Genomic DNA, 24205 nt, shown 5'->3' with positions numbered 1-24205 from the left:
AGCTCTCAGGCAATGCAGTTTGTGGGTATCAGAGATGCTAAAGGTTAAGAGAATGGGTTCTAACTTTCTCGGTTTGTATTCCTGCTCCACCACTTACTAATTATGACACTGGACAGCCACTTAACCTCTCCGGCTTCAGTTTCCCTATCAGTAAAATGGGAATGATAACATTACGGTGAGCTCTGTGAGGAAATATTACACGTAGTAGCGTGGGATAACTGTTAGCAACTAATATAATACAAGATAGGTTTTTGAATATCTTTTCTTCATCCTCACATTCCCTTTTGGATTATGAGTTGCAACTTCCACCTTCTCAAACTTCAGTTCTAACAGGTTTGGGGAGGTGGGCAGTTCTTCCTGGGCAACCATTGCCCCCCACTCAGCAAGCAAATGCATGGGAAGCAACCCACTTCCCTGTCTCTCTCTCACACACTCCCATGCTGCCAGGTGTGAATTGCGTGGCTGAGTGTTGCTGGCCCCCTCCACGCGGGGCTGAGGATTGCCTGGTTTTCTGTCATACTCTAAAAAGCCACACGGATCTATAAAGCTACACCTTCTCCACCCAGCTGGCAGGCCTCCAAGGACACATGTCCCAACAGAGCCAGGAACGCTTTTAGCAAATATCTCTGAGGGTCAGCTCCAGGTCACGCTGGAGCCCACCATCCATCATTCGTTTGCCAGTCCCTGAGAGCCTGCTTATGGGAAGCACTGCTTTGCACAACCTATTGCTGTATAATATTCAACCCAACTGCAACAAGTTTATTTTGGAGTTATGACAACATCTAGGACTGCTCTACTCATCTGAAGGTATAACTGGAGACTAAAGTCCACTATTCTAAGCTATAAGCCCTGATCTCTGAAAGCTTACACTCTAACAGAGCAAGAAGACATTAAAACAGAGGAGTCGAATGAGGTGATTGAGAGCAGGAGCCCTGGAAGCATCTGCTTGAGTTCAAATCCTGGCCCTGTCACTTGTTAGCTTATGTGACCTTGAGTGGGTGACTTCATTTATGCCTCCGTGTTCTCATCTGCAAAATGGGAAAAATAATGAGGTAAGCACTGCTATCACCCTCATCTCTTGGAGGAAACCAGGGCTCAGAGAGAATTCCCTAGCTGAGGGTCACACAGAAAGCAAGTAGAGCCTAAGCAGAATTAACTTCATAGCCCTGGCTCCCACCCTCTACCTTCTCCTCTCAGCCTCTCTAATGCTTTTTTCTACCGGGCTCCAGAGTGTATCTTCTCCAGGGGGGTGGCATCTGAAACCCAGTTCCATTTCCACCTCTGCACACTTCAGCCTGGACAGGGGTGGGAGGTGAGGAGGCCAAAACTCTGGTGACCAAGGTAGGAAGACCTCCTCCTTCTCAGAAGTAGATTGTCAGAAGGCTAGGTTGCTGGGCAGAATGTCCAGGCTCAGACCATGATAGTCCACATGTTTTCCTTGCTCAAGTGTGCAGGAAATTCCCTTCGTTTTCCTTCCCTCTCTCTCCTTTCCTTGCTGAGGGATCCCCCTTTTCCCCTCCCTTTTTCTGCAGAGCTCTGGCTCAAAGTCCCAGGGAGGAACACCCAACACACGCCAGGGATGGCTAGAATCTGTGAGTGGTGGAAAGATTTTTGGAACTTGCAAGGTCTTTTATTTTTTTTATTTTATTTTTTATTTATTTATTTTTTTTGTGGTATGCGGGCCTCTCACTGCTGTGGCCCCTCCCGCTGCAGAGCACAGGCTCCGGATGCACAGGCCCAGCAGCCATGGCTCACGGGCCCAGCCGCTCCATGGCATGTGGGATCTTCCCGGACCAGGGCACGAACCCATATCCCCTGCATCGGCAGGCGGACGGACTCTCAACCACTGTGCCACCAGGGAAGCACTTGCAGGGTCTTTTAAACTCCTCAAGTGACACCTGACATATTAGAGCACTTGAGAAAATGTCTATCTTTCCACCAGACTCTAAGATTTGGGGTCTTATTTACCTTCATGTCTCTTATGAAGCCTCACATTGGGCCTTGCCTTGTAAAAAGAATAAGTAAAATATTTACAATTTATTAATAAGGCCTATACATGATCTCATTTAAAACTCCCAACAATGCTATACACCAGGCATTATTATCCCCCTTTCCAAAAGGGTTAACTGAGGGTCCAAGAGGTAACTTACCCAAGGCCACATAGCTAGAAAGTGACAAAACTCAAATTTGAACTCCAGCCTTTTCAAAGCTCTGTCCTCGATGCTATAGTGTCTCTCACTGCAGGGCTGGGACTAGGGTAAGGCAAGCAAAGGGCCAACTCTACCCTTGCACAACCGTGAGAAAAAGCAATCTTTGGATACTTCCAAAGAATTAGAGGGGACCGTGGGATCCCTGGGTCCTAGCCATTGACAAGGTGCAAAGAAGAAACTGTGGAGCAGGCAGAATCTAAGGCAACTCACCAGTGCTACATCTGCTCACATAACACACACTAACACAGTACACTCAGCACATCCTCAAATATGCCCCCACACAACAACCCTGCCCAGGACACAAATTTCTAGGAGATAACAACCCAACACTCCTACATATACACCAACACAGCCCAAAAAACGCCTACATGCACGTATAATACAATTCCTACACTCACTTAAAGACAGAGGAGGGAGACAGAGGATCAGGAAAAACTCAAGTGGAATGACTCTTTCACAAGCTTTTTATGAACCCACAACCACCAATCGAAGTCTTGATTAACTTGGTTGTATTTATTAAATCATGTGCAATATTTAATAACTTTGAATATGGATTGAATATTTAATGAGATTGGTTGAGATCTATTTACGCATAAACGTCAGAAGTGCCAATCTCTTTGAATCGAGAATTGAGTTTGTGAATCGTTCTCAGAGGCTAATGCTGGAGATCTCTGAATTCTACATTTCATGGGTTTCTTGAAAGTATAGGTTATCATCATGAAATTGTTACACTATTTGTTATGATGTCCCACTATTATAGATTATTATACAGTCCCAAGAAATGTGGCATTTAGACACCAGATTTTCTTGCATCCAGGCAAAGTCGGATTGGGCCTCTTGTTCTCTTTCCTCCATGTTTACCAGGAAAAGAGACCAAATATGATGCTGTGAAATGCATCTTGTCTCAAGCCCTTAGTCCTTCCACAGGCACAAGATGATCTGGAAGCAATTTATGTGGCATACTTTGCCCAAGACCAATTTGTCCAAGAGAGGGAACTCTTCTTTGTGCAATGGAGACAAGCAACATGAATTTCTAATTCTTTTTTATTGCAGTAAAAGGATCGGATGCAAAACGAGGCCTTCTGAGGCATCATGGAGATTCGGGAAAATCCTCAGAGGATTTGAGATTCTGGAAATCAATGAATGAACTTAATATACCCATATGTGCAGATTTCACATAAGTTACAGTTATATCATGGATGCTATCTGGGTAAAAAGTCATTATAAACTGTGGTTTGTTAGGGGTCAAATTTAAATCATTGGAAATAGCTCCTATACTACAGCAGTCTGCAGCCCAGCAGGATATAAACTGCTTACGAAAGGGAGCAAATGCATTCTTCATCAAATAACTCATCTCATCCACACACCCTTGTCATATTCTGATTTGCTTTGATTTGGGGTCCAAAGTAAACATAAATAAATGCTCCCAAAAGAATAGTAATGACAATAAAACCATTTGGAGGAGAGTAAACCTCTGACTCAAGTCAATGTCGGCATATTTCTTCGATACTACAGCATTTTAAAATTTTATTTGCAACAGTTATTTGGGGAAACTATACCTCTAAACACATACCCCCCTCTCCCCATCTTCAATAATCTGTCAACCATTACATCCTACCTGGTAGCCGCACCAGTTTACTGCAGGTCCCGAAGTCAATACAGTGTTCTGAACCCCCTGGTTTTATTTCTGCTGTTCTCAGAACCTGAACGCCCTTCCCATCTTCTCTCAAGCCTGGCAAACTCCAGTCTCATCCATTAAAAGTCTGCTCATTGACAAGGCCTTCCTTGGCCCCCTCACCCTACCTGTTTACCTACTTCAATTAGCACTCTTTTCACTGTCATTTGACAGTGGTGAACTGAATGATGAATTCCATAAAATCATTTCAATATCTCCAGTGTCTTGCACAGTGCCTAGCCATGTTGCATGGATGCATGGATGGTAAAACTTGGATGGGTGAATGGCTGGTTGAACTTGGAAATAAAGGCATTTTTTAAAATAAATTTATTTATTTTTAATTTTTTGGCTGTGTTGCATCTTTGTTGCTGTGCGCGGGCTTTCTCTAGTTGCAGTGAGCAGGGGCTACTCTTCACTGCGGTGTGCGGGCTTCTCATTGTCGTGGCTTCTCCTGTTTCGGAGCTCGGGCTCTAGGTGCACAAGCTTCAGTAGTTAGGGCACGTGGGCTCAGTAGTTGTGGCCTGTGGGCTCTAGAGCACAGGCTCAGTAGTTGTGGCGCACGGACTTAGTTGCTCTGCGGCATGTGGGACCTTCCCGGACCAGGGCTCCAACCCGTGTCCCTTGCATTGGCAGGCAGATTCTTAACCACTGCGCCACCAGGGAAGCCCAGGCACATGGTTTTACTTGTGACATTTTATCCTTTGACTTAAATTGAGCAGGGTGTTGGTACAGTAACCATCTTACTTTCCAGGATGTTCATAATGCCGCTCATTCTTAGGCTAAAGTCAAAGCTCAGAGGGATTAGCCACTCCTTTATTTTACAGATAAAGTCATCACCCTCATGTTTTCATTCCACAAACATTTATGAAGTTCTCACTATGTACCAGGCTCTCCACTCACAGCCTTGATTCAAAATCCAATTACTGAATCAACCCAGGGGGATTTCTAGGAGTACACAGGGTCCAGAAGCAGCCACTTTTCTCCAGCAGTGTTGGCAGTCTCCCTGCAGCAACCAAGAGCCTCGGGGGGAAGCAGAAGAATCTCCTCCTCAGGACGGGGTTTGGGATTCCTGCCCAGTGGTAGTTTGATTTGGCAAATCCTTAGCTTTTTATGTGCCTCAGATCCTTTGTGGAAGTAGGTAGGGTATCAACTCAACTCTTCCACGTAAAACAAACTGCCCACCTCCTCTTCAGCTTCCTCCACCATCACTCCCTCCTCCAGCAATGCTGAAAGGTCTGTGGCCCCTGTGTCCAGTAGAACACAGGTCCGCCAGGAAAGGGACTTTGTTTTGTTTGCCACCATATACCCAGCACCTAGAACGACACCTGGAACATAATATGCCATCAGTGAATGTTGATGGGATGGATTCATGAATGAGATGTCATACCTTTATCTTTCCTAGTGACATCTCCTCTGTTTAGAACGTCCTTCCATCTTTCTTCAGCCTCACTCTTGTCATCCAGCAAGGCAACTCAGGCACGACCTCCCCTAGGAAGTCTTCCTTGAAGCACCCTTCCTCTGGGTTTCCTGTCACCGTGTACATAGGCCTCTCTTATCACTAACCTCAGCATACAGCATTTATCTGTTATGTGTCTGCTTTCCATACTGGACTTGGAGATCGTGAAGACAGGAACCGTATGCTATTCATCTTCATACTCTCCGCTCCGTGGCAAAGTGTCTGAAAGCACTCTATAAAGATTTGTCAGGTTGAACTGAACAACCTCCCACAAGCGGCTGCAGATTGGGTCATACCGAATGTGATTGCTGATTCATTTGGTCATTTGGCAAATACTGATTGAGGACCTACAATGTGCCAAGCACCATCTAGGTACTGGAGAGCCAGCACTGAGCAAACAGACAAAAATAATGATAACGATAGTGCTCGTCAGTTAAGCACAACCCAGATACTTTACCAGGCTAGTCAAGTGGTATGTGGAGTCAATATGAAGGCTGTTTTAAATTTCAGCTTTAACCATAATATTATTTAAGTTTAGGCAGGAAATTCAGGCCCTAATAACTCAATTGTCTCTCTTTCCTGGGCTTCTGTGTCCCCACCCATAGAATGAACACATTCTGTAGTCTCCCATGAGATATTCTGATATATGTTTATACAGGGTCCACTGAAATTCCTTGCACATTTTAAAATCTCAATAATTTGCCTGGAAATGATTTACAAATAGCAGTAAGTACTTCAAGGCCTAGAAAACGCTCCACAATAGAACAAAATGCATTTGTACTTAAGATCCCATGGTAAATAAAAAATTAAAATCCAATCAACTATCAATTCAGTTGAAATTCAATTTGCCTTTAAATTCCATTCATGGTTTTCTTTGATCAAACCCACTACCTATGCTACATTTAACAAACTTTTATTGAGTCCTTGTGTTGTATCAGGCACTGTAGTAGGCGCTAAAGAAAACCAAGATTAATAAGACATGATCTTGACCTTTATAGAGCTCCCAGTTTAGTGGGAGAGGCTGAAACACACCTTACCTTCTGTAATACATGAGATAGAGATATTCTGCAACACAGGAGCACAGAGGACAAACATACGCATCTTGCCTGGGGAGGTGTCTGGGAAGGTTTGGGGGAAGTGGTGAGCCTAAGCCGAGCCTAAATCCATGAGTAGAGTTTGATAAACAATGAAGAGAATGGAAAGGACAGGCTAGAGAGAGAAGTGACATGGGCACAGTGATCGAAGGCATTCGGCGCAGTCATGAAGGATGCTTGTCATAGGCAGCTGGGACAAACGCAACTGCAGGGGAAAGGAGAGAAAAAGGTGGGGAAGGTGAGACAGGATCTGATATTGACCAATAATAAGCTAGAATTTTATTCCGGAGATAACAGAGACTATTATTAAAGCTCAAATGTTTTAAAATTATATGACATCTTTATGTATACATGTTATAAAGACATATATTATATATATGTATAACTGAATCACTTTGCTGTACACCTGAAATTAACACAACATTGTAAATCAACTAGACTTCAACTTAGAAAAAATTTTTAAATTATCATACGATTTTGCTAAAAAAAATACATAAAATATTCTGTCACTAAAAACTGAACAAAGACCAATATCATCTGCCTTTTATGGAATACTTACTGTGTGTCAGGGCGTGCTGTGCTAAGCACCTGATAACCACTGTTACATTTTCTCTTCACAACAACCCTGAGATGTAGGTATCATGATTCCCATTTTACAGATGTGGCAATAGAGGTTCTTTTTCTTTTTTTTTTTTTAAATACCCTCCTTCTTTCCTACAACATCAATTCTTTTTTTTTTTTAATTTATTTATTTTTTGGCCATGTTGGGTCTTTGTTGCTGCCCACAGGCTTTCTCTAGTTGCGGTGAGCAGGGGCTACTCTTCGTTGTGGTGCACGGGCTTCTCATTGCGGTGGCTTCTCTTGTTGTGGAGCACGGGTTCTAGGTGCATGGGCTTCAGTAGTTGTGGCACGTGGGCTCAGCAGTTGTGGCTCGTGGGCTCTAGAGCACAGGCTCAGTAGTTGTGGAGCATAGGCTTAATTGCTCCACAGCATGTGAGATCTTCCCAGACCAGGGCTCGAACCTGTGTTCCCTGCATTGGCAGGCAGATTCTTAACCACTGTGCCACCAGGGAAATCAACAATAGAGGTTCTGAATGGCTGAGTCTCCCAGTTAGTCTGTAACAGACCTGGAACTTGAATGCAGATGGATCTGACTTCAAAATCCATGATTTTAACCTCTAGGCTGCAACTTGTACAAACAATTAAAAAAATCAGGAATGAGGGGTTTACATAAAATTCTCTTTTTAGCCTTAGTATATATCAAAAAATCATAAAATGTTCACACTCTTTAACTCAGCAATGAGATTTCTGGGAACAAATCTTAAAAAGATCATTAGAAATTCACCCAAATATGCATGTACAAAGATGATTATTGCAATGTTATTTATAATGGAGAAAAGTTGGAAGCAACCTAAGTGCCCAGCATTAGGGAAATGGTTCATTATAAAATGGAGTATTATATAACCAGAAAAATTATGATGGCATAGGATAGAAAACTGTGTATATATAATCGGAACTGTGTAAAGAAAAAATGCACAGCAAAACAAAACAAAAACACGGTGGAAGACACATGCCAAAACGTAATTAGGCAGTGACCTCTATGAGGAGGTTAGGATTTTTTTCCCCACATTCCAAATTTTCTACATTTGAGCACCTCATTCTTGAAATCAGGAAAAAATTAAGTTTAAAAAAATCCATCCTGTGTCTTTTTTTTTTTCCATCCTATGTCTTGACTGGAGTCTTGTAAGCTGGGTCAGCCTGGGCAGTAGGTGAAATGAGAGATGTCACAGCCAAATCATCTCCCTGCCATTTGATCTCAGGACATGTAGATGTCAAAACATGGACCTAACTGGTGTCATGGCCATGACATGCAAAGGTCTGAATTCAAATCATTCCATTTACTCAAAGATTCAAAGAAAGCAGAATCACTCATCTTAAAATCAAAAATATAGGGGCTTCCCTGGTGGCGCAGTGGTTGAGAGTCCGCCTGCCGATGCAGGGGACACGGCTTTGTGCCCCGGTCCGGGAAGATCCCACATGCCACGGAGCGGCTGGGCCCGTGAGCCATGGCCGCTGAGCCTGTGCGTCCGGAGCCTGTGCTCCGCAACGAGAAAGGCCACAACAGTGAAAGGCCCGCGTACCGCAAAAAAAAAAAATATATATATATATATATATATATATAAAAATTGCAATGTTCTTGCAATTTGTTTAACACTTCTGTTAAATATTATCGTGTTTGTTCTTTAGCCTGACAGTGTTAATTCTTCAGGGGAGGTGGAGAGAAGGAGGAGAAAACAAATCCAGAACCTTGGGGCCCAACCTTGGGAAACAAACTGTCTGGTTAAGTGCTGAAACTTACCATAAGATTGGTGGGCCCTCTCAGAGGAATTAGAATTAAAGCTAATAACCCAATTTGGAATAATTTAAAGCTCTTTTTAGGGAAGTTTTTGACTCAACTGGGCTCATTATGCATGGGTTTAATGTGTAACAATTTGTTCTTGAAAGATAACATTATTGTTGGCAATAAAGATAGGAAGTGGAAATAAGTTTCAAATATGGAAAGCAGATTTATCTCTTGTTTCATATGGACTTGTTCCGGGTCTCTGCTTATGAATCACACGGTGCTCCCCACAGTAAGATGCTGTCCATGCAGCTGGTTATGATAAATGGCCTGTAATTGCGAATCTGATATTGGTTTTCAATGTTGAATTTATCATTCTGTCCTCTTAACAGATATTAAATACTTTTAAGAATTTATCCATTTGCCTGACCCATCTGTGATTTTTCAGTATGTAAAATTTATTAGTTACCTAGTTTTTTGAGATTTTAATGGCCGATGACATAATTAATAACACTGAGTAATGGAGCTGACCTCTTTTAAACCTCATTCCCTTCCACTAATCCAGACCATCCAAATTGAATCAAAATGTATTCGATGTAGAGACCCGAAAAGAAAACGGCCCTGGTGTGGTGCCTGATTTGAAATGCACCTCCAGTGGGCTGGTCACCCTTTCACCTCTTTACCCCCTCCAAGCCCCCCAGAGGGAGCCAAGCAGAGGCTGCCTGCACCTTTGCTCTCTCCTCCTTCTCATCCCACTAGATGAGCCGACTCAGGCAGCCCTCCTCTCCCTCAGCTGCCTCAGTTTCTTCAGCGCGAGATGAGTGATAAGGATAATAATGCAGCTTGTCTGGCTCCCTCGTGGAGAACGTTTTGTGAATTAATGGAAGCGTTCTGGCTGTGCACTTGAGGACAGCTCCATGGCTGCCCTGGAACTCCCATCAAGCTTGGCTGGGAAGGATTCCTGCGCTTCGCTGAGGGGGAAGTGCGAAGGACAGCTGAAAGAAATCGGCCTGGGGGAAACAAGGCTGTGTGGAATACCAGCAATAATGCAGGACTTACCCTGACCCCTGGTTCTGTGCGTTTAAGGACACCCCTGCATGTTGCCACCAGAAGAGCATGAAGCTAGCCCAGGGCCTGTGCCTTTGCTGGGTTTTGTTATTGCTGGGTTCTGTAGCCTACAAGACTACCTCTCATGGTTCCTGTAGTGTCTGCTGTGTTCGGTGGACACTTAGAGACACAAAGGCCTACAGATCTGAGCTCCTGAGGTCAGGGAACACGTTGGCCACCAGCCTTGGGGGACCCTCAGCCAGGGCCTGGGAAGGGGATGGAGCCAGGGCTGTGCACACACACACAGAAGGACAATGAGCCTCGTGAGAGGCCGGGGGATAGACAGAGCAACCCAGAGAGGGGGCCAGCTGAGTTTCCGGTCACGCTTAGGCAAGACAGAGGGTCACTTCTCAGGGTGACTCCAGATGAGCAGCCCCACTGCTGCCTCTGACCTGTGGATAATTGAAAAATAACTGCCTTTCCATCCCCGGAGGCCTAATTTCATATTCTTGCAGTGGCCCGATTGACTTTCAGTTCAACGCAAACCGGCTTCCTTGGAAGTTGTGTCTATTTAAGGATTATGGGCCAAGATCAAACCTATCAGAAGAAACCGGGAGCTGTCCACAGGGTCACTGAGAGGTGACAAGTTTCCAAAGGGCCCCTGAGTCAAGAGGAAACTTCTTTTTTACTGCAAGCCAGAGGCTATCTGGTTCCAGACCTGGCCCACGTGTCCATATCAAATAAATTGTCCCAGTCTAGACCAGAAGCCAAGGCTCCAAACTCCCTATGCTGTTCTTTTTCTGCCCTACCAGGACATGATTTACAAACTGTTATAAAAGAAAATACGTCTTCCCCAAATCCCAGGCATTTCACAACCTTTTGTAGATTCAGCTTTTATTCCCCAGGTCTCGTGTTATACTTTTCATATCAATGGCTTAACTATCCCTCAAACCCATCGTCCTTCAACAGCAAAAGCTAATCTCAATCTGACAGATGTTTACTGAATACCTGTGAGTGCCTAGTTGCTTAGCACTGGGCAAACCGCTGTGGAGACACAAAAAAATATATTATAGGGACTTCCCTGGTGGCGCGGTGGTTAAGAATCCGGCTGCCAATGCAGGGCACACGGGTTCAAGCCCTGGTCCCGGAAGATCCCACATGCCACGGAGCAACTAAGCCCATGTGCCACAACTACTGAGTCTGCGCTCAAGAGTCTGGGAGCCACAACTACTGAGCCTGCGTGCTGCAACTACTGAAGCCCGTGCACCCTAGGGCCCACACTCCTCAACAAGAGAAACCACCGCAATGAGAAGCCTGTGCACCGCAATGAAGAGTAGCCCCTGCTCGCCGCAACTAGACAAAGCCCACGCAGCAACGAAGACCCAACGCAGCTAAAAATAAGTAAATAAAATAAATAAATTTATTTAAAATATATATATATATATATATATATAAAATACAGTCTCTACCCTCAGGTAGAACTAGTATTGGCACTGCACTTAATAATCAATTATTAAACATTTACCGCATGCGTGGCACTGTGCTGAGTGCTGCAAAGACACAGGAAAAAGAATCATGCTTGGTCGCTTCCCAAGGAGCTTACCTTATTAGAGAGAGAAGATCTTAATATACAAACCAAGACTTCTTATAATGAAATGTTAAGTCGTGTGGTTGAGGCAATAAGTAGAAAAGAGTTCAGCAGGATCCATGTGGGCTGGAAATAATCAGAGTAAAGCTGTGGAAGAGGAGGCAGTGAAAAGGGGCATGAGAAAAGTATGGGATGGGGACAGGCAGAAAGGACAAGATAGATATTTTATGAGTGTGTGTTTGTGTGTTCTCAGGAATTGCTGTCTTTATTATTCAGGCCTTCAAATATCTGCCCACCCTTCTAGGTACTCACCTATACCTATCAGACTAAGGAAAGGGGCTACAAACATTTATGGAGCACCAACTTCATGCCAAGAGGCATTCTTCACTTAGCATTCATTACCATATTCATCCTTCACAACCACCCTCCCAAGAAGACATCACGATCCCCTTTTATGAAGAGGCCCCCAGAGCTCAAACAGAAAATCATTTGCCCAAGACTACATCACCAGTGTTGCCCAGGCTGGGCTTCAAACCTTGGTCTTGGCCTTCAGTGCTCAAAATCTTTTACCACGGAATCACATGGACTCTAGGAAGGAGCGAGTGGCAGTATTCCAACAAGGCCGCGATAGACCAGGATCCAGAGGAAAGAGGAGGAGGAAGGGAATGGCATGGTGACTGTCCTTCTAAGCATGACCAGCCAGGTGCGATGAAGCGCAGGGAAGAGCAACCAGTGGATCAGTCACCTTTAGAGACAGCCCATTTCCTAGAGCTGACATCCCAGCTCTGGCTTCCCACCATGATGGCTGCTCTTTCTGGCAAAATGCCAATTCTCCTGAAGATACAGGGCTCTCTCCTGCAGCAGCTGGGGTCCCTGCATGGTCTCCCTGTCCTTCATCCAGAACAAAGCAAGCTTAGTTAGGTTTGGTGCTCAGAGAGGGGCCATCTCTCAGCTCTGTCCTCTTCTAAGAGGCGTGGGAGGGGAAAACCCTCACTGAGCCAGAAAATACATATCTTCTCAGCACTTAAATGAGTTCTGTTTTAAGCTAAGATCAGTGTAATTAAAACTGTAAAAATAATAAGACCAAAGGAAACCCCCTACTGTCCTTAATTAGGAGCAAGATGAGAAGGAAGAAGCTCTGGTGTAGCTTATTTAAAAGGCAGAACCCTGACGTGGGACCAAAAAAGAGAATTAAAATAAAGGTGTCATTATTGTTTTTTTAAAGGGTCTCTGCGGACAAAGAGGTCTGATTGGCAGACAAAACGCATGAGGGGCATTTGCTCATTCTCAGAGTGACAGTTCTGAAGATGAATATGCAGGAAGCCCTGGGCTCCAGGACCTCTTTCCTACCTCCTACCCGCTTTCCAGTCAGATGGGAAAACAGGAAAGTACCATTTGGTCAGGGTTTGCCAGACAAGGAACACTACCCCTGGGTATATTAACATCAACCACAAGAAGTGGTTGAATCTCTTAAACTCCCTTGGCATGAAGGAAGTGGGGTTACCACGTTATCATTGTCATCATCACACGGCTGTTGTTATTAACATTTATCCAGCACCTACATTGCACTTAGCACAGTGCAGAGCACAAAGGAAGGTGCAGCTCCTGCTCTGAAAATAAATGTCTAGGTCCCTCTACTGGATTTATGCTCCAGCAGGGGGTAGGTTGGGGGGCAGGGCGGGGGGCAGGGACCAGCCTTCAGCACCACCATCCCCATACACTTTTTTTTTTTTGCGGTACGCGGGCCTCTCACTGTTGTGGCCTCTCCCGTTGCGGAGCACAGGCTCCGGACGCGCAGGCTCAGCGGCCATGGCTCACGGGCCCAGCCGCTCCGCGGCATGTGGGGTCTTCCCGGACCGGGGCACGAACCCGTGTCCCCTGCATCGGCAGGCGGACTCAACCACTGCGCCACCAGGGAAGCCCCTACACTTTCTTATTTCCCTTGAGCAACTTGGGGTGTTCTCGAATCTGCCGTGTGTTCTGAGGCCTTGTCTGGGTTCTGAGACCAAATCAGGACGCGAAGAACAGGGCAGAGGGTGAAGCAGACGTGGGCAGCCAGGACTCTGACATGGAGTAAGAGCAGGCAGGGAGCACGGGGAAAGAAAGCACAGTGTTTTCTCATGACTAGAGTGTGAGTCAAATTAACTACTTCACTTAATGTCGCCATACTACTGTTCCAGTCCCCGTTTCTCTTACCACTTCATTCTGCGATCTCGCACTTTACAAATCCTGACGTATACTTTAAAACTCAAGACCCACACCATAGTAAATTTTAACCGTGCAAGTCTTTGGAACACAGAAGCATTGATAAGTGTCCGTGGACATCTAAGAAATACACAAATATTATACACGCACATCAGCTCCTCAAGCAAAAGTCCCACTTCCCACTGCCAAATGTTATTTTTTACAGCAGCTCTGCGAGATGAGTGAAGGCGCATATTTCACGAGTAAGCCACTTTTTATAGAGTGAAAGAAAAAAACAAAGCCCCAACACTTTTACTGCTTTTTAACCAACAGGATTTCTGAATGCAAATGAGTGAATCACCTTTGCCATGATTGGCTGCCTGAGTTTCCTTGTCACACAGACAGCAGGCTCAGTGGACGTGACTTGTATTCTCATGAGTCCAGGGAAAGATAAAAGACTGATATTGCTACCAGTGAATTATGAGATTTGTCTTTATCAGTAAAAATAAGATCATAACTGAGCCCAGCCATCGCCTATTATATGTATGTTCCATCTACTTTTCTGTATAATATGATCCAGTGTGCCAGGGTGAACTGGAGTGGCCTGGTGTATAAATTAGCTATTTTAAAAAGCTGCATTAAGACTTTAAGGCCACCAGTGTACCTTTTAATGCATTGATGCCACTCTTCAATAGATACCTGTCTCCTTTACTTCTGACCTGCATTTTGATGACAATCTGGTGAAAAGGTAGCTGGAAGGACTCTCCTAGGTATATTCGAAATTAGAGAGAGGAAAAAAAATGTTGCACCACAACCAGATCCTCAACGAAAAACTACCCAATCATGGAACTGAGTTCCTTGTAGGAATTTCTGAAGAGAACAATTCACTAAATAATTAATTATTTTGGCATTCACTTCTGGAGCAATTTCTCTGTGCAAGGCACTAGGCAGACCTCTGAAGTTCCAGCTCTTCCAAAGCTAACAAGAGGAGATGTGTTTTACATCATGGAAGTTCTTTAGGAGGAGAATGATAAAGGAGATCATGGATATTTTCTGAAACATCGTTTTGGAAATAGTTTGAGAAACTTGTTTTTGTGTCTAAAACAAGCTGACAGACTCGGGCACGGGGAGCCTGCTGAGCTCCCAGGCCAATCCACTGCCCTCCAAAGAACCCTCCAGGCTGTGTGGGCCCTTGGCATAGGAAGGAGGCTGAGGGGAGAACAGGAGAGGCAGACAGAAGGGGCCCTCAGGGAGAAGCAGGAGAGGACTGGAGGGAGATTGCTCCGCCCACTCAGGCACGGGGAGCCTGCTGAGCTCCCAGGCTGGTCCCCCGCCCTCCAAGGCCCCCTGTTGCCCCCACCCGCAGCTGCATTGGTCTTGGGTGCATAGGAGGGAGGCCCGGGAAGTCAGGAGAGGCAGGCGGGAGGGGCCCTCCCAGACCCCAGACGGGAGGAGCAGGAAAGGAGAGGAGGGCGTTTGCCCCGCCCACTCCAGCCCAGGAAGCCTGCTGGGCTCCCAGGTGAGGTCCCCTGCCCTCTGAGACCAGGGGTGGGGAGCACGCCTGGGCCCCTTCTGTTCCTTGAGCCTAAGCCCCACCCCGCACAGCCCCCAGGGCCTTTTCCAGCCCTGTGGGTCCTGAGCATTGGCTCTGCCCACCGCCCAAACCTCGCCCTTGCTTAGGCCCTGCTCTCCACAGCCAAGGCCTTCCACCACCACCACCCCCCGCCCCCCTGCTTTTATTTTTTTCCCTCCTCCTCTTTTTTACTATTGTGGTACTGATGTACCTTCTGGTTGTTGATTCATCTATATTTTTATTTTTACATTCTTTCTAACATATCTGTTAGTTTCCTACTCTAATTTTATTTTTTACTTTGTTATTGTTCTCTTTATTATTTTTTTTTTTTGCCACCCCACGCAGCTTGCAGGATCTTGGTGCGCAAGCCCCGGGGTCAGGCAGAAGCTCCTGCAGTGGGAGCTCCGAGTCTGAACCACTGGACTAACAGAGAACCTCAGACTCCAGGGAATATTCATCAGAGTGAGGTCTCACAGAGCTCCTCATCTCAGCACCAAGACCCAGCTCTACCCATAGCCACCAACTCCAGTGTTGGAAGCCTCAGGCCAAACAACCAGTAAAATATATGTCACAGATGAAGGAGCAAGGTAAAAACCTACAAGACCAAATAAATGAAGAGGAAATAGTCAATCTACCTGAAAAAGAATTCAGAGTAATGATAGTAAAGATGACTCAGAATCTCAGAAATAGAATGGAAGCATGGATTGGGAAAATACAAGAAATGTTTACTAAAGATCTAGAAGAACTAAAGAACAAACAAACAGAGATGAACAACACAATAACTGAAATGAAAAATAAACTAGAAGGAATCAATACCAGAATAACTGGGGCCAAAGAACAAATAAGTGGGCTGGAAGACAAAATGGTGGAAATAACTGCCAAGGAGCAGAATAAAGAAAAAAGAAGGAAAAGAATTGAACACAATCTTGGAGACCTCTAGGACAACACTAAATGCACCAACATTCGAATTATAGGGGTCCCAGAAGAAGAAGAGAAAAAGAAAGGGTCAGAGAAAATATTTGAAGAGATTATAGTGGAAAACTTCCCTAACATGGGAAAAGAAATAGTCACCCAAGTCCAGGAAGCACAGAGAGTCCCATACAGGATAAACCCTAGGAAAAACACACCAAGACACATACTAATCAAACTAAAAAAAAATTAAATTCAAAGAAAAAATATTAAAAGCAGCAAGGGAAAAACAAAAAATAACATACAAAGGAATCCCCATAAGGTTATCAGCTGCTTTTTCAATGGAAACTCTGCAAGCCAGAAGGGAGTGTCAGGATACACTTAAAGTGATGAAAGAGAAAAACCTACAACCAAGATTACCCAGCAAGCATCTCATTCAGATTTGATGGAGGATCCAAAAGCTTGTCAGACAAGCAAATCTCAGAGAATTCAGCACCACCAAACCAGCTTTACAACAAATGCTAAAGAAACTTCTCTAAGCAGGAAACACAAGAGAAGAAAAAGTCCCATAAAGACAAACCCAAAATAATTAAGAAAATCGTAATAGGAACACACATATCAATAATAACCTTGAATGTAAATGGATTAAATGCCCCAACCAAAAGGCACAGACTGGCTGAATGGATACAAAAACAAGACCTGTATATATGCTGTCTACAAGAGACCCACTTCAAACCTAGGGATACATACATACTGAAAATGAAGGGATGGAAAAAGATATTCCATGCAGATGGAAATCAAAAGAAAGCTGGAGTAGCAATACTCATAACAGATAAAATAGACTTTAAAATAAAGACTAAAAAAAAATAAAAATAAAATAAAATAAAATAATTTTAAAAAATTTAAAAAAATAAATAAAATAAAGACTGTTACAAGAGATAAGGAGGGACACTACATAATGATCAGAAGATTAATCCAAGAATATATAACAATTATAAATGTTTATGATGCTGGAGAGGGTGTGGAGAAAAGGGGACACTCTTGCACTGCTGGTGGGAATGTGAATTGGTTCAGCCACTATGGAGAACAGTATGGAGGTTCCTTAAAAAACTACAAATAGAATTGCCATATGACCCAGCAATCCCACTACTGGGCATATACCCTGAGAAAACCAAAATTCAAAAAGAGTCATGTACCAAAATGTTCATTGCAGCTCTATTTACAATAGCCCGGAGATGGAAAGAACCTAAGCGCCCATCATCGGATGAATGGATAAAGAAGATGTGGCACATATACACAATGGAATATTACTCAGCCTTAAAAAGAAATGAAATTGAGTTATTTGTAATGAGATGGATAGACCTAGAGTCTGTCATACAGAGTGAAGTAAGTCAGAAAGAAAAAGACAAATACCGTACGCTAACACATATATATGGAATTTAAGGGAAAAAAATGTCATGAAGAACCTAGGGATAAGACAGGAATAGAGGCGCAGACCTACTGGAGAACGGACTTGAGGATATGGGGAGGGGGAAGGGTGAGTTTTGACAGGGCGAGAGAGAGTCATGGACATATACACACTAACAAACGTAGTAAGGTAGATAGCTAGGGGGAAGCAGCCGCAAGGCACAGGGATTTTAGCTCGGGGCTTTGGGACAGCCTGGAGGGGTGGGATGGGGAGAGTGGGAGGGAGGGAGACGCAAGAGGGAAGACACATGGGAGCATATGTATATGTATAGCTGATTCACTTTGTTATAAAGCAGAAACTAACACACCATTGTAAAGCAATTATACCCCAATAAAGATGTTAAAAAAAATAAAAATAAAAAAATAAAGTGGCTTCTAGTTAAAATGCTCAAAAAAATAAAAAAAATAAAAAAAAATAAATGTTTATGCACCCAACATAGGAGCACCTCAATACATAAAGCAAATGCTAACAACCATGAAAGGAGAAATCGAATAATAGTAGGGAACTTTAACACCCCACTTAAACCAATGGACAGATCATCCAAACAGAAAATAAATAAGGAAACACAAGCTTTAAATGACACAATAAACTAGATAGATCTAATTGATATTTATAGAACATTCCACCCCAGAGTAGTAGAATACACTTTCTTCTCAAGTGCACATGGAACGTTCTCCAGGATAGATCACATCTTGGGTCACAAATCAAGCCTCAAAAATTTAAGAAAATTGAAGTCCTATCAAGCATCTTTTCTGACCACAATGCTATGAGACTGGAAATCAATTATAGGAAAAAAACATGAAAAACACAAATACATGGAGGATAAATAGTGCACTACTAACTTACCAAGAGATCACTAAAGAAATCAGAGAAGAAAATTTTTAAATACATAGAAAAAAATGACAATGAAAACACGACAACCCAAAACCTATGGGATGCAGCAAAAGCAGTTCTAAGAGGGAAGTCTATAGTGATTCAATCTCACCTCAAGAAACAAGAAAAATCTCAAATAAACAATCCAACCCTACACTTAAAACAACTAGAGAAAGAAGAACAAAGAAAACCCAAAGTCAGTAGAAGGAAAGAAATCATAAAGATCAGAGTAGCAATAAATGAAATAGAAATAAAGGAAACAATAGCAAAGATCAATAAAACTAAAAGCTGGTTCTTTGAGAAGATAAACAAAATTGATAAACCGTTAGCCAGACTCATCAAGAAAAATAAAGGAAGAGGATGCAAATCAATAAAATTAGAAAGAAAAAGGAGAAATCACAACTGACACTGAAGAAATACAAAGGATTATAAGAGACTACTACAAACAACTATATGCCAATAAAATGGACAACCTGGAAGAAATGGACAAATTCTTGGAAAGGTATAACCTTCCAAGACTGAACCAGGAAGAAATAGAAAATATAAACAGACCTATTACCAGTAATGAAATTGAAGCTGTAATTAAAAATCTTCCAACAAACAAAAGTCCAGGACCAGATGGCTTCACAGGCGAATTCTATCAAACATCTAGAGAAGAGCTAACACCGATCCTTCTCAAACTCTTCCAAAAAATTGCAGAGGGAGAAACACTCCCAAATTCATTCTATGAAGCCACCAATCACCCTGATACCAAAACCAGAAAAAGATATCACAAAAAAAGAAAATTATAGACCAATATCACTGATGAACATAGAGGCAAAAATCCTGAACAAAATACTAGTAAACAGAATCCACCGGCACAGGCTTCTCTGGTGGCGCAGTGGTTGACAGTCTGCCTGCCAATGCAGGGGACATGGGTTCGAGCCCTGGTCTGGGAGGGTCCCACATGCTGCGGAACAACTAAGCCCATGCACCACAACTACTGAGCTTGCGCTCTAGAGCCTGCGAGCCACAACTGCTGAAGCCCGCACACCTGGAGTCCGTGCTCCGCAGCAAGAGAGGCCACCGCAGTGAGGCCTGGGCACTGCAATGGGGAGTGGCCCCCACTGGCCACAGCTGGAGAGGGCGCGCACTCAGCAATGGAGACCCAACAGAGCCAAATATAAATAAAAATAAATTAAATTTAAAAAAGAAAAGAATCCACCAGCACATTAAAGATCATACACCATGATCAAGTGGGATTTATCCCAGGGATGCAAGGATTCTTCAGTATACACAAATCAAACAATGTGATACACCATATTAACAAATTGAAGAGTAAAAACCATATGATCATCTCAATAGATGCAGAAAAAGCTTTTGACAAAATTCAACACCCATTTATGATAAAAACTCTCCAGAAAGTGGGCATAGAGGGAACCTACCTCAACATAATAAAGGCCATATACGACAAACCCACAGCAAACATCATTCTCAATGGTGAAAAACTGAAAGCATTTCCACTAGGATCAGGAACAAGACAAGGATGTCCACTCTCGCCACTCTTATTCAACATAGTTTTGGAAGTCCTAGCCACAGCAATCAAAGAAGAAAAAGAAAGAAAAGGAATACAAATTTGAAAAGAGGAAGTAAAACTGTCACTATTTGCCAATGACATGATACTATACATAGAAACTCCTAAAGATGCCACCAGAAAACTCCTAGAACTAATCAATGAATTTGGTAATGTAGCAAATACAAAATTAATGCACAGAAATCTCTGGCATTCCTATACACCAACAACGAAAAATCAGAAAGAGAAATTAAGGAAACACTCCCATTTACCACTGCAACCAAAAGAATAAAATACCTAGGAATAGGGCTTCCCTGGTGGCACAGTGGTTGAGAGTCCGCCTGCCGGTGCAGGGGACACGGGTTCGTGCCCCGGTCCGGGAAGATCCCACATGCGGCAGAGTGGCTGGGCCCGTGAGCCATGGCCGCTGAGCCTGCGCGTCCGGAGCCTGTGCTCTGCAACGGGAGAGGCCACAATGGTGAGAGGCCCGCGTACCGCAAAAAAAAAAAAAAAAAAAAAAAAAAACTAGGAATAAACCTGCCTAAGGAGGCAAAAGACTTGTACACAGAAAACAGTAAAACACTGATGAAAGAAATCAAAGATGACATAAACAGATGGAGAAATATACCATGTTCTTGGATTGGAAGAATCAATATTGTGAAAATGTCTATACTACCCAAAGCAATCTACAGATTCAGTGCAATCCTTATCAAACTACCAATGGCATTCTTCACAAAATTAGAACAAAAAACCTTACGATTCACATGGAAACACAAAAGACCCTGAATAGCCAAAGCAATCTTGAGAAAGAAAAGCAGAGTTGGAAGAATCAGGCTCCCTGACTTCAAATTATACCACAGATCTACAGTAATCAAGACAGTAAGGTACTGACACAAAAACAGAAATATAGATCAATGGTACAGGATAGAATGCCCAGAGATAAACCCACGTACATATGGGCGCCTAATTTACGACAAAAGAGGCAAGAACATACAATGGAGAAAAGACAGCCTCTTCAATAAGTGGTGCTGGGAAAACTGGACAGCTACATGTAAAAGAATGAAATTAGAACACTTCCTAACACCATACACAAAAATAAACTCCAAATGGATTAAAGACTTAAATGTAAGACGAGACACTGCAAAACTTATAGAGGAAAACATAGGAAAAACACTCTTTGACATAAACCACAGCAAGATCTTTTTTGGCCCACCTCCTAGAGTAACAGAAATAAAAACAAAAATAAACAAATGGGACTTAATTAAACGTAAAAGCTTTTGCACAGCAAAGGAAACCATAAACAAGACAAAAAGACAACCCTCAGAATGGGAAAAAATATTTGCAAATGAAACAACAGACAAAGGATTAATCTCCAAAATATACAAACAGCTCATGGAACTCAATATCAAAAAAACAAACAATCCAGTTAAAAAATGCACGGAAGACCTAAATAGACATTTCACCAAGGAAGACATACAGATGGCCAGGAGGCACATGACAAAGATGCTCAACATCACTAATTATTAGAGAAATGCAAATCAAAACTACAATGAGGTATCACCCCACGCCAGTCAGAATGGCCAGTATCAAAAAATCTAGAAACAATAAATGCTGGAAAGGGTGTGGTGAAAAGGGAACCCTCCTACACTGTTGGTGGGTATGTAAATTGACACAACCACTATGGAATACAGTGTGGAGGTTCCTTAAAAAACTAAAAATAGAACTACCATATGACCCAGCAATCCCACTACTGGGCATATATCCTGAGAAAACCATAATTCAAATACACCACAATGTTCATTGCAGCACTATTTACAATAGCCAGGACATGGAAGCAAGCTAAATGTCCATCAACAGATGAATGGATAAAGAAGATGTGACACATATATACAATGGAATATTACTCAGCCATAAAAAGAAACGAAATTGAGTTATTTTTAGTGAGGTGTATGGACTTAGACTATGTCATACAGAGTGAAGTAAGTCAGAAAGAGAAAAACAAATAGTGTATGCTAATGCATATATATAGAATCTAAAAAAAAAAAAAAGGTACTGATGAACCTAGTGGCAGGGCAAGAATAAAGAGGTAGACACAGAGAATGGACGAGGACACGGGGTGGGAGGGCGAAGCTGGGGCAAAGTAGGAGTACCATCGACATATATACACTACTGAATGTAAAACAGTTGGCTGGTGGGAAGCAGCCGAATAGCACAGGGAGATCAGCTGGGTGCTTTGCGATGACCTAGAGGGGCGGGACAGGGAGGCTGGGAAGGAGGCTCAGGAAGGAGGGGATATGGGGACACGTGTATGCATATGGCTGATTCGCTTTGTTGTGCAACAGAAACTAACACGGTATTGTGAAGCAATTATACTCCAATAAAGATCTATTAAAAATAGAAATAAAAAAATAAAACAAGCTGACACTAAATCCTATGGAAAATGAGGCTTTTTATGTGTAGGATCGAAAACAGTGAAAGATTCTGAAAACGGTATCTCTTCCACATAGTCTTTGGCCTCGAACTTGCAACCTCAGTTTCCTTGCAGCTACTTCTGCAATAACAAGTGCCCCTATTCACTGCCACAACACAGGAGACGAGATTCCCTCAATAAAGTCTCCTCTCCCACAGCAGCAACAAAGGCTGGGCAGCCCAGCAGTGGGACTGGGGCTGTGAGGGTGACAGAGATAAGAGACACAGGTCTGGGTCCTCAAGCAGCTCACAAATCATTCACTGAATAAATAATTCTTGAGCACCTACAACGTGCAATTGCTCTATTTGGCTAGCTGTGCTTTGAGGGCACAATCAACGTCAAGGGAGAAAACAATTGAGAGCCTTTTTTTAATATACAAAGAACCCATTCATTCGTTCCCTCACTGATTCATTCAATTCACTTTTATTGAAAACCTAATATGTGCCCGACATTGTTCTAAGCCCTGGGGAACAGTGAACAAAACAAAGTCCCTGTCCTCGTGGAGTTTACACCCAATGGGAGAGACAGACAATAAAAAGCACATACATGATATATACATATTTTACACATATACATTTACATTGAGGTGTGTATAATATAGTGGATTCTGGATCCCAATAGCTTTGATTCAATCCCAGCTCTGTCAATTACTAGCTGTAGAGCCTTAGGGAAATTATTTAGCATATTTACATATAATATATGCGAAGTGTTTAGAACAGAGCCAGGCACTTGGTTAGTATTATATGTGTGTGCCATTAATATAAATTCCCTACTTACCAGGTAGAGATAAAGTGAGGAATTTTTTAAAAAGACATACAGATGATGGGGGTGATCAGAGAAGGCCTCTCTGAAGGAAGGGACATTTGACTGAGACCTGAATGAGATAAGGGTGAGAGCCATGTTGGTAACCAGGGAAGAGCATTTCAGGCAGAGAGAATGGCGGGTGTAAAATCCCTGTGGTAGGATCATGCCTGGGGTGACAAGGAGCAGTAAGTTGCTGAGAATGGCTGAAGCAGAGAGAAGGAAGAAGGAAGGCTGGTGAGGTGCCCGTGGGCTGGTGACATCAGGCCTTGTAGGCCAGAGTAGGGGTCTTGGATACTATTCTAAGAGTAATGAGAAGTCAACAGAGAGTTCTGAGCAACAGAGTGATAAAATTTATGTTTTAAAATCTTCTTTGTATGATGGTTCCTCAAAGCATTAAAAATATAATTACTATGCAATCCAACAATTCCACTTCCGGGTGTATACCCAAAAGAATTGAAAGTAGGGCCTCAAAGAGATATTTGGATGCCTTTGTTCATAGCAGCATTATTCACAATAGCCCAGAGGTAGAAGCAACCAAAGGAAGGACATTCTGACACATGTTAAACCTGGATGAAACTTGAGGATATCATGCTAAGTGAAACAAGTCAGTCACCAAAAGACAAATACTATATGATTCCACTTATACAAGGTACCTAGAAGTGTCAAATTCATAGAAACAGAAAACAGAATAATGGTTGCCAGGGACTGGGGTAAGTGGGTAATGGGGAGTTGTTTAATGGGTACAGAGGTTCAGTTTTGCAACATGAAGATTTATGGAGACGGGTTGCACAACAATGTGAATGTACTTAACTGCTGAACTATATACTTAAAAATGGTTAAGATGTTGTATGTATTTTAAAACAATTTTTTAAAAATCTGTGTGGAAAAGAGACCGGTAGCAAGTGAGAGTGGAACAGGTGTTTGTTTTCTATTGCTACACAACAAACTAACCCAAAACTCA

At 43.0% G+C, this 24205-nt stretch overlaps 1 long non-coding RNA gene across 1 annotated transcript in view; it reads right to left on the bottom strand.

Moving 5' to 3' along the window:
* Nucleotides 1-4481: 4481 nt before the first annotated feature.
* LOC116748362 overlaps nt 4482-24205 on the bottom strand; it is a 34703-nt gene continuing 14979 nt past the window's right edge. The window contains exon 3 of the long non-coding RNA XR_004348267.1: nt 4482-6640. This is a non-coding gene — a long non-coding RNA (uncharacterized LOC116748362). The remainder of the gene's footprint in view (nt 6641-24205) is intronic.

Source organism: Phocoena sinus, chromosome 2 (genome assembly GCF_008692025.1).
Source record: "Phocoena sinus isolate mPhoSin1 chromosome 2, mPhoSin1.pri, whole genome shotgun sequence".
In the NCBI taxonomy this organism is placed as follows: domain Eukaryota; kingdom Metazoa; phylum Chordata; class Mammalia; order Artiodactyla; family Phocoenidae; genus Phocoena; species Phocoena sinus.
Note: the sequence above shows the minus strand (reverse complement) of the source record. Positions and strands in the feature narration are given on the sequence as shown.